Source organism: Bombina bombina, chromosome 1 (assembly GCF_027579735.1).
Source record: "Bombina bombina isolate aBomBom1 chromosome 1, aBomBom1.pri, whole genome shotgun sequence".
In the NCBI taxonomy this organism is placed as follows: domain Eukaryota; kingdom Metazoa; phylum Chordata; class Amphibia; order Anura; family Bombinatoridae; genus Bombina; species Bombina bombina.
Window position 1 is genome coordinate 1,186,667,631 of NC_069499.1, and position 15,171 is coordinate 1,186,682,801.

At 35.6% G+C, this 15,171-nt stretch overlaps 1 protein-coding gene across 3 annotated transcripts in view; it reads right to left on the minus strand.

The window, feature by feature from the left end:
- HIGD1B (HIG1 hypoxia inducible domain family member 1B) overlaps positions 1–8,405 on the minus strand; it is a 168,013-nt gene extending 159,608 nt beyond the window's left edge. The window contains exon 1 of one of the 3 annotated variants that reach the window (XM_053699942.1): positions 8,369–8,405. The gene's annotated coding sequence lies outside the window, so the exon portion shown is untranslated. Of the gene's footprint in view, positions 1–6,694; positions 6,785–8,368 lie in introns of those variants that run through there. The other 2 variants (XM_053699931.1, XM_053699936.1) reach the window with 2 other exon arrangements.
- Between the last annotated feature and the right edge of the window lie 6,766 nt (positions 8,406–15,171).

The following is a 15,171-nucleotide window of genomic DNA, read 5'->3' on the forward strand; positions in this document are numbered from 1 at the left end:
TGCTCACAAAACAAATTTATTGAAACATGGAATAAAATAAGTATTAAAACTTTTACTTGCAAGTACAAAAAAAAGCTTGACATGTTTCGGCTTGCGCCTTCCTCAGAAGCCTAATCATATAACACACACCTGCATCTTTATAAAGGTTTTAACAACCCCTGATTGACTCCCACAACCACATCTATTTAACTATTAAGTTTCCACAAGAATTACTGATAATGAGAAAGCTCATATTAGTCTAAAGTTGATCTTTCAATAAGATTATAACATACCCTATAGATAGGCAAATTAGTGTGCCATTATCTAGAAGGTATTTAATGTAACCTAATAATATGTTCTATAATATTCAGTAAAACATTTGTTTCATGACACATTGTATACTTAAATAGTTACTAAATTAATCCGCCATCACTGAGATATAATTTCCAAAATACCACAGTAATCTAGGAAAAATAAAATAAGACTATACTTTATTAAGGACCATGAAATATATGTATTAACGCCATACATTGAAAATGTCAGCCTCCGTGTTGAACCACAAAGGTATTCTTGTACGAAGTGTAAAAATCCAAAAGGCTTCTCGCCTAGAGAGGAGGACATTAATATTACCTTACCTTAGGGGTCTCTTTACACTATCTATCACATGCCATTTAAATGACTAAACCTGACCGTCATGTGATTCTATAAAATAGGCTTCTAATGCAGAACATGGGTTGGAGGTTGAAATGTCATTAAGGTGCTCCCTAATGCGAACCCTTACCTCTCTGGTGGTCATACCAACATGCTGTTTGTTATAATATGTGCAATTTATTAAATAGATTACATAACAGGTTCTGCAATTAGTGCAACTTGTGAGATCATATACCTTCTGGGTAACTTTAGATTGAAAATTCTTAGTCATCATAGCATGACCACAAGCCTTGCAACTCGATGTGCAACACTTATAGTGGCCCTTACATTCAATCCAGCAGCCCATACTTTTCTTGTTTGATTTAACCATGCTGGGTGACAAAAAAATCTTTAATGTTTGATTTAGTTTTGAAACAAAATTGCAACATTTATGATTAGACCTTGAAGATCATCATCCGCCTGTAATATTGGTAGATTCAGTCTTATGATACTGACTATATTGTCATATTGATTACTGTAAGCCGTAATAAAGGTTAGCTTATTTTTGTTATGTGTACCTTTCTTGTTCAGTCTAGACTCTATCAGCAAATCCCTTCTTTTCATTACACTAACTTGTTTATAGGCTCTATCAATGTCATTAGATTTATATCCTTTATCTGTTAGCCTCTTTTTCAAACAATCACCTTCCTGAATAAAGGTATCACCATTTAAACAATTCTTTCTTAGTGTAATATATTCACCCTTTATTAGGCCAAAACCAGTGTGTTTGGGATGAGCACTCTTGGCATGAAGAAGGGTATTTGCTTGGAGTGGTTTACGAAAGATTTCACTATTAACACTTCCAGTACTAACATCTACCATCTAGATATGATATTTCCATGGAATGGCAAGTAATGGTAAATTTCAGACCCACTTCATCTGTATTCAATAAAGCTATCAAGTCAAAAATAGTGAGATATCTTGCAGAGGGATGCAGCACTCTTAAAATTGCAAAGCTTCTGAAGCATGATCATCGAACAATCAAGCGTTTCATTCAAAATAGTCAACAGGGTCGCAAGAAGCGTGTGGAAAAACCAAGGCGCAAAATAACTGCCCATGAACTGAGAAAAGTCAAGCGTGCAGCTGCCAAGATGCCACTTGCCACCAGTTTGGCCATATTTCAGAGCTGCAACATCACTGGAGTGCCCAAAAGCACAAGGTGTGCAATACTCAGAGACATGGCCAAGGTAAGAAAGGCTGAAAGACGACCACCACTGAACAAGCTGAAACGTCAAGACTGGGCCAAGAAATATCTCAAGACTGATTTTTCTAAGGTTTTATGGACTGATGAAATGAGAGTGAGTCTTGATGGGCCAGATGGATGGGCCCGTGGCTGGATTGGTAAAGGGCAGAGAGCTCCAGTCCGACTTAGACGCCAGCAAGGTGGAGGTGGAGTACTGGTTTGGGCTGGTATCATCAAAGATGAGCTTGTGGGGCCTTTTCGGGTTGAGGATGGAGTCAAGCTCAACTCCCAGTCCTACTGCCAATTTCTGGAAGACACCTTCTTCAAGCAGTGGTACAGGAAGAAGTCTGCATCCTTCAAGAAAAACATGATTTTCATGCAGGACAATGCTCCATCACACGCGTCCAAGTACTCCACAGCGTGGCTGGCAAGAAAGGGTATAAAAGAAGAAAATCTAATGACATGGCCTTCTTGTTCACCTGATCTGAACCCCATTGAGAACCTGTGGTCCATCATCAAATGTGAGATTTACAAGGAGGGAAAACAGTACACCTCTCTGAACAGTGTCTGGGAGGCTGTGGTTGCTGCTGCACGCAATGTTGATGGTGAACAGATCAAAACACTGACAGAATCCATGGATGGCAGGCTTTTGAGTGTCCTTGCAAAGAAAGGTGGCTATATTGGTCACTGATTTGTTTTTGTTTTGTTTTTGAATGTCAGAAATGTATATTTGTGAATGTTGAGATGTTATATTGGTTTCACTGGTAAAAATAAATAATTGAAATGGGTATATATTTGTTTTTTGTTAAGTTGCCTAATAATTATGCACAGTAATAGTCACCTGCACACACAGATATCCCCCTAAAGTAGCTATAACTAAAAACAAACTAAAAACTACTTCCAAAACTATTCAGCTTTGATATTAATGAGTTTTTTGGGTTCATTGAGAACATGGTTGTTGTTCAATAATAAAATTAGTCCTCAAAAATACAACTTGCCTAATAATTCTGCACTCCCTGTACCTTCAATAAAATCCAATACTACTAGAGAAAGGATTCCTATCTCCATAGACGTGGGACAGATCCCACCAATCCTTTATTGAAAAGCATGTGTTCATATCCTCAGCAGCAATTCACTACTGAGAGATAGCTTGAGATTGGTGGCTATACACATTAATTGTGTCATTAGCTCAACAGATGTGTTAAGCTAGCTCCCCATTGTGCATTGCTGCTGTGGAGCTGACTTTAACTATACAATTAATCTATTTGCAGGGGGAAAAACATAGGGCCATATTACAAGTGGTGTGCTTTTGAATTAAAATAACAAAGCTGTCCACATTTCAAATTCAATTGAAAAATGTTAGCAGCAGTTTAAAACACAAAGGGCCAGATTATAAGTGGAGTGCTAAATATCACACTTTGTAATACCAACTCACGAGAGCGCGCTGCGAAAGGCTCTAATGAGAGCCTCATTCTGATGCCATCACAGTCGGCATCAGAACTTTGCACAGTGAAAGGGTTAAGTAGTGCAGTGATGGGCAGCATTTTAAATATATATACAGTATGTATATGAATATATACCTATATATGTATGTGTTATGTGTATATACACATAATAGCACATAAATATATATGTATATAATCATATACATATATATTTACATTGCGGTCTATGGGAACACACAGATCCCATAGACTGCAATGTAAAAGCACTTTTAAATGCTGTTTTTTTCTAACACCCCACCAACTTTATAACCCCAAAATTGCCTAGTGCAGTTTTTTATTTTTATTTAAAAAAATGCTACATGTTTTTAATTTAAAAAAAAAATACAATTTTTTAGGGCATCTGGGGCACTTTTAGAAAATTAGATCTAATCTCTGGTTAATTTTCGGAGCCACTTGTAATGGCTGGTTAATTATTGCACTTCAGCAAACAGGCAAATTTGCAATAGTTTAGCGTTCCACTTGTAATCTAGCCCAAAGTAACTGTACTGAAGACAAAAATATACATAAGACACATGCAGATGAAATGTGAAATACAAAGGCGAGAAGCTTAGATCAGATGGTAATGGTAGCCCTGTACAGTGAGAAAAATCTCACCAACCCCAATACTATCTATGGAACTTATACTGTTTGTGAATTGGTTTTAATGTTAAAGAAGAAGCTCTATAGAATAACAAGAACTGGAGACATTTGTCTCATGCAGAGCTTATGCAAGTGATTCCGTCCAGCATGATGAGGCACATACTACTAATTGGCTTATATTCACTAACAGCAAAGCACTATCACAAACTCCTATCATTCTATATGATTAGTAAACATACTTCATAGGACAGAATATCATTTTCTTCCTAGAATGCCTTACCTTTAGGGTACTGTTATACATTGCGAGACAGAGAGAGACAACACTGGTGAAATGAAATAAATAATACACATATAAATCAGATATGTAATATGGTGTACTAATCCGCTGTTCTAAGATATGGGACTTCACTGTCCCTATTTTCCATTCTAACAGTATTCAGCAGTTTATCAAACTGAATGAAGAGCCCCAAGAACAAACAGGGTTGTTGATGGGGCTCTTCCTGGAAATAAATCCATTTGCATACAATAAATCCAAAGCTGGTGTTCAAAAACAGCCAATTCATCACCAATATTCTATTACTGCTATCCGAGACTAGGCAGATGTTGCTTATATTTCCACAAACTAACACATTTGGGACACTTTTCTTGCAGAACCTTTAGTCACACAAAATGGAACATTTATAAACAGCAGTTTGAGAATCACTCTGTTAAACTATTTCATTATACTTTTCTTTTGTGAGCATTTAATAGTCACCATATTTCCTTATTTTTATGAAGATTAGTGCAATCTCCATGCACAGCATCATGTAAAGGAAACAAATAAACCAACATGCTTTGCTCACCAATATTAATTAATCTAACCAAAGGAGAGAAGAGATAGACGCACAATAAAGTAGTGAGAAGGAATATTGAGAAAGCAATAAGTAACTGGATAATAGGACTGTATAGAGAAGATTAAACAGATCATAGATATGAAGCAGTAAAACAGAGACATTGTGAATTAATAGAATGTGTTAAATAGGAATCAGAAAAATTACAGAAAGAAAGAACTGATAAATAATGAAGGTACATTTAGAATGCATAGTAAGTTGATTGCTCTGATAAATAAATAGACAGATAGATACTAGATAGATATAGATAGATTTAGAGATAGATAGATAGATAGATAGATAGATAGATAAATACAGTAGATAGATAGAGATGGATAGCTGGGTTGATGAATACAAAAGGAATGATGAATAGATAATGGAAGAAAATAATGGAGAGAGAAGGAAGATGTTAGTTACATGCAAATGAGAGAAATCTATTATTTTATAGGTTGGAAAGGATAGACAAGGGATAAAAGACAGAAGGATATACATAGAGATGGGTGGATAGGAAAGATAATGAGAGGGAGAGAGGTGTGGATTACTATAGATAGAGATTGATGGAGATATATATATATAAATATGGAATGCGTAGAGAGAGAGAAATATTAAAGGATTGACATATCTATTTGAATACAGTTGATAGTATAATGGACTTAATGGACTATGAATAAAGTGAATGTAGACGAGTGGACAGATAAGTAGTAAGTTATATAAATATAGAAAGCAAAGAAAAAGTAAATTAATGGAAAGAATGGTTTGGTATATAGAGGGAGAAGTTAAATGGATGATTAAAGAAATATTTTCAGAAACATATGGAAAATAAATGAACAGAGGGTTAAGTGTAGGTAATTGGATGGAGAAAATAATGCAAGAGGAATTAAATAAGGGGGTGTCAGGAAGGGATACATGACTATGGGGAAAAGAGATAAAGACTGATGGATTAACAGAGAAAATAAAGTTACAACAAAATGTGGATGAACAAAAAGAACAAGTAGACTGATGGTAACTAGCAAGTTATATGCTGGGCTAAAAGGCAAAAGAGGGGTCTATATGGATCTGAGTGAGACGAGCAAAGTGAGGGAGAGATTTAGAGACAAATAAAGAAGATGAATGTACAAATGGAGGGAGAGATACAGTGCATGGCGTATGGGTGATTAATAGAGATAGATATAGATAGATAAAAAAAACAGAGGATGCAGACGAAAATAGATAAACAACTAAATACACAGAGAGACATGATAGATAGATAGATAGATAGATAGATAGATAGATAGATAGATAGATAGATAGATAGATAGACAATAGCTAGATAGATAGATAGATAGATAGATAGATAGACAATAGCTAGATATATAGATAGATAGATATATAGATATACAATAGCTAGATAGATAGACAATAGCTAGATATATAGATAGATAGACTATAGATAGGTGATAGATAGATAGATAGATAGATAGAATTTAGATAGGTGATAAATAGATAGATGATAAATAGATAGATAGATAGATAGATAGATAGATAGATAGATAAAGAGATAGATGATAGATAGATAGATATATAGACAAATATATAGATAGATTGATATATAGATAGATAGATTGATAGATAGATAGATAGATTGATAGAGATAGATAGATAGATAGATAGATAGATAGACAAATAGATAGATAGATAGATTGATATATAGATAGATAGATAGATAGATAGATTGATGGATAGATAGATAGATAGATAGATAGATAGAAAGATAGATAGATAGATAGATAGATAGATAGATAGATAGATATATAGATTGATTGATTGATTGATTGATAGATTGATAGATAGATAGATTGATATCTGATAATATAATTCTGAAACAAATATCAGACAGTGTAAATTAAAACCTTATTTCCTCGCCACCTTGGAATGGGTTTACAGAGCAGTTTCCCAAATCCAGCAGTGCTTAGATGGATCTCGGCATCTCTTTGGGTTCCTCAGGCAGGGTCTGACTGTCTGTTCACATGGCCTTTGCTTTATGTACAAAGCCGACTGGGCTACTTTCCATGCAAAGCCTGGGAAGGGTAACTCAGGTCGCGGTGTGATTTTTATTCACCCACATGAAACAACAGAGGGGAAAGGGTAGCTGAGCTTGGCCCACACCTCTAACCACTTCCTGTGTACCCCACTGCCAAGTTTTGTATGTTATTTTGATATCACTATTTGGGAGTTTATCTATCATCTATCTATGTGTCTTGTTCTCTTGTTCTCTTGTTATCATTATCTAAACAAACATACTTAAATATGCACAATGTAATGGTAATATAAAATCTCTTCATATAGACATATGAGAGGAGACAAAATGAAGATACACAGTTTATAGTATTTATCGAACACATAATCATAACACACGACTACAATTCTGTTCTTTTTTTATTTTGTCTTTTTTTTCAGAAATATTTTTTCATCCACACCCATAATAAGCAGAAGTCACACAAGAAGCAAAGTTAAAGGGGCATTGTACACTAGATTTTTCTTTGCATAAATGTGTTGCAGATTATCCAATTACTATAGACCATCTGGGGGTGTTTTTGTAAAAATGTGTAGTTTTGCTTATTTTTAAATATCATTGTGCTGATTTTCACACTCCTAACCAAGCCCCAGAGTTTTCGATGTATACTGATGTTTACAGACTTCACATTGCTTCTTTTTGTATAATGAGTCTATTCATGTGCAAGGGAGGGTATGCTCTCAGCCCCTTTCAGTGGGTGTTCCAGACTTATCTCATCAACAGTGCTAATCTGGGAACGTCTAAGTAAGTTTTAAAAGGTTTTAAACTGGATTTTTAGATCAGTATCTGTGCATATTATTCTTTATTGTAGTGTCTATTACATGCAGTTAAATGACAATTGGTGTATTCTGTCCATTTAAGAGCAAATAAGAACATTTATTAGTAAGTTTTCAACTATTATCTGATTTTACATAAGCCATATCAAATCAGGTTGTTTTTTTTTTTATAAATTATTCACATTTACTTTATGCTTGAATTAACATATACAATCCTTCATGTCCCTTTAGATCACACCCACCTGTCTGCATTTCACATAAAAACTCTCCCCTCCTCCTCTATGACAGAACAAATCTGCACTGCTAGTCCCTCTAGGTCAGACATATCTCCAGGTTTGACTCATCTGCTCCTCTGCTTCATATATTAGACGAACGTGTCTTCCCAGACCAGATGCACCGGTTGTCTATATAACCACATTTACCTTCAAAGATCAAAACCCCATTCTTCTTGTTCTTCTAGATTTGACCAACTAATTACATGACATCTCCCATGTTCTGGATTTTAGATGCTACTGCTCCCATATCACACTAGAACCTATCTGTCCTCACTACATAAGAATATTTTGTCCTCTTTCCCCCCTCAACTAGTACTGTCTATTTTTTCATATCTATTTCTTCCAGTTCACATCTTCTAATTTTGATTATTTAACTATTTGTCTTGCCAGGTTAGACTCTTCTGTAAAAGACACTTTTAGCCCCATTCAGATCCCTTCTCCACTAAGGATCAGACTTACCCACAAAATCAATCCAGTCTGTCCTTCTCTCGTGAGGTCCTGCTGCAGTCAGAGCACAACATCCTGTTTTTGCAGATTAGATTTTATTTAATCTGCCATGGTATCCTCCAGAGATCCTTCATATTATCTTATGAGACCAGCTTTTCTTTCCAGATTTATCCAAATAATCTCCCCCATGTCAGTCAAGCCTACCACCTTCAGTTCACACACACCTGTCCTGCTCATTTAAAATATATCTATCCCACCATATCAGTTCCTTACCATCTGCACCTGTTACTCAAATATATGACAATTCTTTATTCATGCCCATTCTGACTTCATGATATATATGTGTTCTTAAGTGTATTTTAATACTGCAGTTAGCTTTTAAAATTTCCAAGCAGTGATAAATGCACCTGTTTTATTAAACCATTCTCTGATTGGAGTCTGTTCAGTGTCTTCTATACATTCTAACATTTCAGATCATTTAACCATTTCAGTTGTTCAATATGTTTTCTATTACACCTGCTTCCCTGAACTCTAATTATATTTTACTAATAGCATCCCCAAAAGGTACGTGGTTAGGTATAAATTCAGGTGTAGTGAGGTATTCAATGTATTGTATGCAAGTCAACATATCTGTTCTTTTATGTTCCCCACTCTCCTAAATATACAAATAAACTCTTTCATTGCTGGGACTGTACTTCTTTTCTACTCTGCACATCTCTAACAGAGAGGGGATGTAGACGTGTATCCCACACAGTGGGTGAGTATGTGCGTTAGCAGGAAGGGGGAGGCAAGTGTAACACCAGCAGCCTCTGACCCTCTCCAGCTGTGAGGATATGCAGATTCCCATCGGATCAGACAACTGGACTGTTTCTCATGCTTGCTGTTTACATACAAGTGACACCCTCCCCTTTTTCCTAAACCTGTCAGTAGTAAAGACAATGACAGATCAGATGATGGGCACATCCTAAACTGATCAGTCACAACTGCAACGCTGATACCTCTTTTGTAGGTTGTGGGGAGGGAATTCTATAAATTGTATTTCCATTTTAATAACAGAAATAAAGTATTAGATAACAGATAAAATGTATTAGGGATTTTCACTTTGAAACAAAGTGAAAATGTGTTGTTAATCCTTGTCACATAACCAGGATAACTGTCACGTATGTATGTGTTCCTTCCCTGTTTTATGGGCAATTAACATAATGAATGACTAAAAAGTTAAATACCCACACCAAGCAACAAGAACACATAGGGGTAGATTTATCAAGCAGCGGATGCTGCAATCTACCCCCAAAGTTTCAGGTCCGCTTGAAACTTAAAGGGACACTGTACCCAAATTTTTTCTTTTGTAATTCAGAAAGAGCATGCAATTCTAAGCAACTTTCTAGTTTACTCCTATTATCAATTTTTCTTCGTTCTTTTGCTATCATTATTTGAAAAAGAAGGCATCTAAGCTTTTTTTTGGTTTCAGTACTCTGGACAGCACTTTTTTATTGGTGGATGAATTTATCCACCAATCAGCAAGGACATCCCAGGTTGTTCACCAAAAATGGGCCGGCATCTAAACTTACATTCTTGCATTTCAAATAAAGATACCAAGAGAATGAAGAAAATTTGATAATAGGAGTAAATTAGAAAGTTGCTTAAAATTTCATGCTCAATCTGAATCACGAAAGAAATCTTTTTGGTACAGTGTCCCTTTAAGTTAAGAAGCAGTGGTAGTAAGACCACTGCTCCTTAACTCATCCACACCGGAAATGTTTGTGCAATGATTTTGATTATTGATGTCCTGATCCGCTACAGGGGATGTCCGCCCGACAGTTGATAAATCTACCCCATAGTCTTATTGTGGCTAGTACCATGCACAACAGTCATCATTTAAAAAAAAAAAAACATTCAGCCTAGAAACAATTTCTATATACTTTCCCAGTCACAGAGGCACTAGAATCATTTAATATCCATAAGAGATACTTATTTCCTAGAGGTGCCAGAATGTGTACATTTGCAGTTTAGTCCGGCAGATGTCTCAGGCCAAGCTTAGAAATGGTGTTACAGTAACATCTGTTGCTTAAGGTCAGAATTTAGTGTGGCTTCATGGGAATCTGGCAAGCAATGTAATTTAATTGTATGAAGATTCATACTTTTTTACTTAAATGGACTTTAAAGTAATTATATGTGCAGGTATATAGTAAATACTTACACAGCATTTGATGATCTGCAATGGTTTAAAAGTCATTTTGTTAACAAAATATGCATTGTTGCAGGGTCCAGGGACATATCCCTTGGAAAGCTTTTAGAGTTTATTTATGTTTTCCCTTTTGCTGTGGACAAATATAAAATAAGCTACTGCACTGATCAAGCAATGCCTTTTTTGGGCATTAAAAAAACACAATTTCTAGAGCTAAATTGTGAAAAAGAGAGCAACATAAAGTACAAGTACACATAATTAAATAATGTGCATCCCTGAAATCGTCCAGTATTTGAACTCTTTTAAATGTATTTTTATGTTTTTTTTTGTGTAATAACAACAGTGAGGGAGCTCATACAATAGAGCAATACATTACTCCATCAACAAACAATATGCTATAATGACATAGGGCTAGATTACAAGTGGCGCACTAACATTAGTGCGGGAGCAATATTGAAACTGGGGGGGGTGTTAATTTGCATATTACAACTTAAAAGTAAACGCTTACGCTTGAGCGCAATTGATTTTAATCCACGTCGAGTTAGCGCAACTGAAGACCTCACATAAGGGGTTAGGGATAAAATAAAACTTGCACCAAACATAACATAGATACATTAAAATAAACAGTTACACTCATATTAATACTATCTGATAAAAATTATTCATATTAATATTAATAAAACTTTTTTCAATTTTTATAAGGGTTCAAAGGTATATGGTATATAGCCATGTATTTGACTGCAAAGGTCTATAATATATATATATGTGTGTGTCTAAATAATAATTCAATAATAATATTTAATAATGTGTTTTACTGTGTATTTACTGCAAACATTTAATATTCCAATGTTCTTAACAAACAGGAAAATGTTATTTTTATTTTAAATAAATATTTCACTATATATCTACCTATATATATAAAAGACCAGTGCTGCGCCTTATTTCTTGTGTATGAACCTGGTGGATATTTATGGAGTGAGAGTGCGCTCTAAAGCAGGAATTTATATACATATATATATATGTATATATATATATATATATATATATATATATATATATATATATACAGGGAGTGCAGAATTATTAGGCAAATGAGTATTTTGACCACATCATCCTCTTTATGCATGTTGTCTTACTCCAAGCTGTATAGGCTCGAAAGCCTACTACCAATTAAGCATATTAGGTGATGTGCATCTCTGTAATGAGAAGGGGTGTGGTCTAATGACATCAACACCCTATATCAGGTGTGCATAATTATTAGGCAACTTCCTTTCCTTTGGCAAAATGGGTCAAAAGAAGGACTTGACAGGCTCAGAAAAGTAAAAAATAGTGAGATATTTTGCAGAGGGATGCAGCACTCTTAAAATTGCAAAGCTTCTGAAGCGTGATCATCGAACAATCAATCGTTTCATTCAAAATAGTCAACAGGGTCGCAAGAAGCGTGTGGAAAAACCAAGGCGCAAAATAACTGCACATGAACTGAGAAAGGTCAAGCGTGCAGCTGCCAAGATGCCACTTGCCACCAGTTTGGCCAAATTTCAGAGCTGCAACATCACTGGAGTGCCCAAAAGCACAAGGTGTGAAATACTCAGAGACATGGCCAAGGTAAGAAAGGCTGAAAGACGACCACCACTGAACAAGACACACAAGCTGAAACGTCAAGACTGGGCCAAGAAATATCTCAAGACTGATTTTTCTAAGGTTTTATGGACTGATGAAATGAGAGTGAGTCTTGATGGGCCAGATGGATGGGCCCGTGGCTGGATTGGTAAAGGGCAGAGAGCTCCAGTCCGACTCAGACACCAGCAAGGTGGAGGTGGAGTACTGGTTTGGGCTAGTATCATCAAAGATGAGCTTGTGGGGCCTTTTCGGGTTGAGGATGGAGTCAAGCTCAACTCCCAGTCCTACTGCCAGTTTCTGGAAGACACCTTCTTCAAGCAGTGGTACAGGAAGAAGTCTGCATCCTTCAAGAAAAACATGATTTTCATGCAGGACAATGCTCCATCACACGCGTCCAAGTACTCCACAGCGTGGCTGGCAAGAAAGGGTATAAAAGAAGAAAATCTAATGACATGGCCTCCTTGTTCACCTGATCTGAACCCCATTGAGAACCTGTGGTCCATCATCAAATGTGAGATTTACAAGGAGGGAAAACAGTACACCTCTCTGAACAGTGTCTGGGAGGCTGTGGTTGCTGCTGCACGCAATGTTGATGGTGAACAGATCAAAACACTGACAGAATCCATCGATGGCAGGCTTTTGAGTGTCCTTGCAAAGAAAGGTGGCTATATTGGTCACTGATTTGTTTTTGTTTTGTTTTTGAATGTCAGAAATGTATATTTGTGAATGTTGAGATGTTATATTGGTTTCACTGGTAAAAATAAATAATTGAAATTGGTATATATTTGTTTTTTGTTAAGTTGCCTAATAATTATGCACAGTAATAGTCACCTGCACACACAGATATCCCCCTAAAATAGCTATAACTAAAAACAAACTAAAAACTACTTCCAAAACTATTCAGCTTTGATATTAATGAGTTTTTTGGGTTCATTGAGAACATGGTTGTTGTTCAATAATAAAATTAATCCTCAAAAATACAACTTGCCTAATAATTCTGCACTCCCTATATATATATATATATATATATATATATATATATATATATATATATATATATATATATATATATATATAATATTGGATCCATTACAATTTTGGGCAAAGGTTTGTTCTAATTTCAAAGGTTCATCTTAGAGATCATTATATTTTACTATAGAGCCCTTATTGTTTCTGCTTATCTTTTATTGCCCATATTGCTTAATATCCCCTTTAAGGCCAATAGACGGAGGTGTACCTTCAAAATTCAAAATTCCTGTTGTGATAAATTGTTAATATAGGTCAGGACCTATGTAATTTGTTCATAATTTGAATATATGCTGGCATTCTCCTGATAATGAGTTAGTACTAGGAGCATGTGAGAAGGGGCAAATAAACTTTGCTAAGGATCCCTCACTTAAAATCTAACCTGGGTCCATGAGTAGCCATTTACTTTTTCCTCCTTCGCTCAGTAGTTTACTACTATTTTGAGGTAGAAGAGAGGCCTCATCATTTTCAGGAGGACATCACAAAAACTATACATAAATAAAATGTGGTATAGTTCATTTACAAAATGAATAGATATGTTAATAGGCTTCTTATGACTGCAATAGTTTCCTCGTTATTGCTTTATATTATAGTGATTCTCTGTTTATCTTTCTTGTAATCACTGCATGTTCCACTTCTTTGTTCATATTAAATTTATGTCTGTCCTCGACCTCAATAAAAATTATATATTAAAAAAGGGGTGGGGGGTTGGCACATTCTCTGGTACAGACAAACAAGTGTTTGTTGATCCTTGCATCCACTGAACTAAGCCACAGACTTGCCTGGAGTGGCTTGGCTGTGACAGCCTGGTTATTGCTGAAGCTTTGATTAACCCTATATGTCACAAATTGGTGACAATTGTAGGGTTGGTTAACCCCTTCTGTCACAATATACATATATATAAGTTCAGATAAAGCGCGCTCTCACTTAAAAATACATCTGCCAGCCATGGTACCAATGTTAAATGCAGCAAATCAATGGAAGCATTCATTGGTCCTTTTTAAATTTGTGGTTTTAATTGATGTGATGTTTCGAGGTCTGAGGAAGGGGAAACAATGCATCAATTAAAATCAATAATTTAAAAAGACCAGTGAGTGCTTCCATTGATTTTCTGATATATATATATATATATATATTTATACAGTATATCTAGATATATAGATAGACCGATAAATATAGGTATCTGTAATGTAAATAGCTGTTTATTGGACTTACAGTGGATATAAAAAGTCTACACTCCCCTGTTAAAATGTCAGGTTTCTGTGCTGTTAAAAAATGAGAAAAAGATAAATCATTTCAGAACTTTTTCCACCTTTATTGTGACCTTTAAACTGTACATCTCAATTGAAAAACAAACTGTAATCTTTTAGGTGGAGGGAAGTAGACAAAAAAATAATAATAATGTGGTTGCATAAGTGTGCACACCCTTATAACTGGGGATGTAGCTGTGTTCAGAATTAAGCAATCACATTTAAAATCATGTTAAATAGGAGTCAGTACACATCTGCCATCATTTAAAGTGCCTCTGATTAACCCCAAATAAAGTTCAGCTGTTCTTGTAGGTCTTTCCTGACATTTTGTTAGTTGCATCCTACAGCAAAAGCCATGGTTTACAGAGAGCTTCCAAAGCATCAGAGGGATTAGCAGGAGAAGAGTACAAAAGAATTTCCAAGGCATTAGACATACCATGGAACACAGTGAAGACAGTCATCATCAAATGGAGAAAATATGTTGCAACAGTGACATTACCAAGAAAGAACTGGACGTCCCTCCAAAATTGACGAAAAGACGAGAAGAAAACTAACAGGAATATCTGGCAAGTACTGGCTGTGTGGTACATGTGACAACACTCTCCTGTATTCTTCCTATGTCTGGGCTATGGGGTAGAGTGGTAAGACGAAAGCCTTTTCTTACGAAGAAAAACATCCAAGCCCTGCTAAATTTTGCAAAAACACATCTGAAGTCTCCCAAAAGCATGTGG